This window comes from Bison bison, unplaced genomic scaffold (genome assembly GCF_000754665.1).
Source record: "Bison bison bison isolate TAMUID 2011002044 unplaced genomic scaffold, Bison_UMD1.0 scf7180017864356, whole genome shotgun sequence".
In the NCBI taxonomy this organism is placed as follows: Eukaryota; Metazoa; Chordata; class Mammalia; order Artiodactyla; family Bovidae; genus Bison; species Bison bison.
The window spans coordinates 4,687,788-4,691,157 of NW_011494928.1; the positions used below are offsets into that span (position 1 = coordinate 4,687,788).

Sequence of the window (3,370 nt, forward strand, 5' to 3'; positions counted from 1 at the left end):
ACCCATGGCAGATTCATGTTGATGTATGGCAAAACCAATACAATATTATAAAGTAATTAGCCTCCAATTAAAATAAATAAATTTATATTTTAAAAAAGAGAAAAAAAATGAATCTATGAAAAAATAATAGGAAATCAGAAAATACTCCAAGACAAATAGAAATTAAAATACAAGATTCCACTATATAGGACACAGTTAAAAGAGTTCTAAGAGGTAAGTTTATAGTAATACAGGGTTACCACAAAAACAAACAAACAAAAAGCATCTAATGTACCATCTAAAGTAATTAGAAAAAGAATTTAAAAAAAAGTCAGTAGTAGAAAGGAAAAAATAAATATCAAAGTAAAATAAATTGAGATTAACAACAAATATTCAGTAAAACCAAGAGCTGTTTTTGTGAAAAGATAAACAAAATCAATAAGGTTTTAGCCACACTCAATTTTTAAAAAGAGAAAGGACAAAATGAAACAAGAAATGAAAGAGGATACATTAGAAGCAATATGACAGAGATACAAAAATCATGAGAATACTACACACAGTCATAGGCCAATAAATATTACAACCTAAAAATAATAGATGACTATCTAGAAACATAAAATCTTACAAAACTGAATCAGGAAGAAATAGAAAACATGAACAGACTGATTATTAGTAATGAAATGATTAGTAATCAAAAACTCACAGCAAATAATAGTCCACAGGGGAGTTCAACTAAACATTAACAAAAAATGGTCTATTTAAACTTCTCAAACTATTTTAAAATTTGAACAGGGAAAAGCACCCCCCAATTTCATTCCATGATGTCACCTTTACCTTGATAGCAAAACCAGACATAGACACTACAAAAAAGAAATAAAAGAAAGTTAGAGACCAATATATTCAATGTATAAAGACACAAAATTCTAATACAAAATTAGTAAACACAACACAAAAAAAAAAAAATACAAAAATGATCGTACACTATGATCAAGTGGGATTTATTACAGCTCTAGAGTTAGAAAGAAAAGTAGAAATTAAAATCACATGATAATCTCAATAAAGAGAGAAATGAATTTGATGAAATTCAACATCCATTCATGATAAAAATAATCTCATCAAAATTGGTATAGATGAAACACATCTCAACATAATAAAGGACACTGATGACAAACTCACAGCTAACATCACACTCCACACAGAAAAGCTGAGCATTTCCTTTAAAATCAGGATCAAGGCAAGTATGCCCACTCTCACCACTTCCAGTTAACATAGAAATAGAAGTCCCCATGAAAACAATTAGATAAGAAAAAGAAGTAAAAAGCATCTATATTGGAAATAAAGAAGTGAAATTTTCACTATTTGCAGATAACGTGATAATTTGTTTTTAAAAATCCTCAAACTCATACCCCAAATCTATTAGAACTAGCTAATGAATTAAGCAAAGTTGCAAGATACAACATTAACATACAAAAATCTGTTGTATTTCTGTACACTATTAATGACATATCTGAAAGAGAAAGTAAAAAAAAAAAAATCCCATTTAAAGTCACTTCAAAAAGGATAAACTACCTATGAATAAACATAAACAGGGAGGCAAAAGACCTATAATCTGAAAACTATAAAACAGCGATGAAGTAAACTGAAGATGATACAAAGAAATGGGAAAATATCCCTTGCTCTAGGACTGGAAGAATTTATATTGCTAAAATGGACATAATACCCAATACAATCTACAGGTATAATGAAATTTTTATCAAAAATTTCATGATATTTTTATCAGAAGTAGAACAAGTAATTCTAAAATTCATATGGGGCCACAAAAGACCCCAAATTACCAAAGCAGTATTGAGAAAAAAAGAGCAAGCAAACTGGAGATATAAACTGCTCAGATTTCAATCTATGCTATAAAGTTATAGTAATTAAAACAGCATGCTTCTAAAACAAAAACAGACATATAGATCAGTGGAGCAGAATAGCCTAGGAATAAACCCAAACACCTATGGTCAATTAGCCTACAGTGAAGGGACCGAGAATATACAAATGGAGAAAAGACAAGTCTCTTCAACAAGTGATGCTGCACAAGGTCTCACGTGCACTGGGATGTAAAGCATCTTGGAGGGTATCCTTGAGAGGTAGAAGTTGGCTGTAGCTCACTGTAGGGGCAAGGAAAATTACAGCAGAGAACCCAGGGAATAGTAACCAGAATGAGACTAATGGAGGTCTCCAATTTGGCACCAAAATCTAGGCCTACTCCACAGCCTGCAAGCTCCAGTGCTGGAACACCTCAGTCCAAACAACCAGCAAGCAAGTAATACAGCCCACAGCAGACAGGACGCCTAAAGTCATACTTCCCAGAAGACAAACTTACCAGAACACACTCTTTGTCCTGACTCTGCCTATCAGAGGGACAAAACCTAGTTCCATCAGGCAGAAGGCAGGCACAAATCCCTCTCATCAGGAAGCCTGCAGCACCAAACTGGCCCAAGCTCACCCACCAGGGGACAGACACCAGAAGCAAGAGGAACTACAACCCTGGAGAAAACAGAAAGGATGCAACACAGTTAGTTAGACAAAATGAGATTATCCGAATATGTCCCAGATGGAGCAAGATAAAAATGTGTAAGAACTACTAAATGAACAGTAGATAGGCAACCTGTCTGAAAAAGAATTCAGAGTACTTAAAGTAAAGATGATCCAAGTGTTTGGAAAAGTAACAGAGTCACAGATCAAAAAGATGCAATAAAGGTTTAATCAAACCTAAAAGAACTAAAGAACAAACAAACAGAGGTGAACAATACAATAACTGACATGAAAATATACAGGGAGGAATCAGTAGCAGAATAATTGAGGCAGAAGAATGGATAAGTGAGCTGGAAGATATAATGGTGGAAATCACTGTTGCAAAACAGAATTTAAAAAATGAATGAAAAGAAGTGAGAACAGTCTCAGTCAGAGCCCTCTAGGACAACACTAAATGCACCAACATTAGAATTATATGAGTCTCAGAAAAAGGAGAGAAAGAGAAATGACTTGAGAAAATATTTGCAGAGATGATAGTTGAAAAATTCCTTAACATGGGAAAGGAAATAGGTACCCAAGTCGAGGAAGTGCAGAGAGTCCCATGCAGGATAATCTAAGGAAGAACACACCAAGACATATATTAACCAAACTAATAAAAATTAAAGACAAAGAAAAAATATCAGAAGCAACCAGGGAAACAACAGTATTCTCTTAGAAGATGGCAGAGGAGTAAGACATGGAGATCATCTTCCTCCTAACAAATACATTTAAAAAAAAAATTACAGTTGTATATGGAACAACTCCTGAAGAAGATCTATTAAATGTGGCAGAAAACTTCAGATTTCCAAAAAGGCAAGCTAATCTACATAAT

General features: G+C 33.4%; 1 protein-coding gene across 1 annotated transcript in view; it reads left to right on the forward strand.

The window, feature by feature from the left end:
• The window catches only part of LOC104999625 (putative ankyrin repeat domain-containing protein 19), a gene marked incomplete at its 3' end in the record, with an annotated part of 58,321 nt that overhangs the window by 48,205 nt on the left and 6,746 nt on the right, over nt 1-3,370 (forward strand). The window lies entirely within an intron of this gene.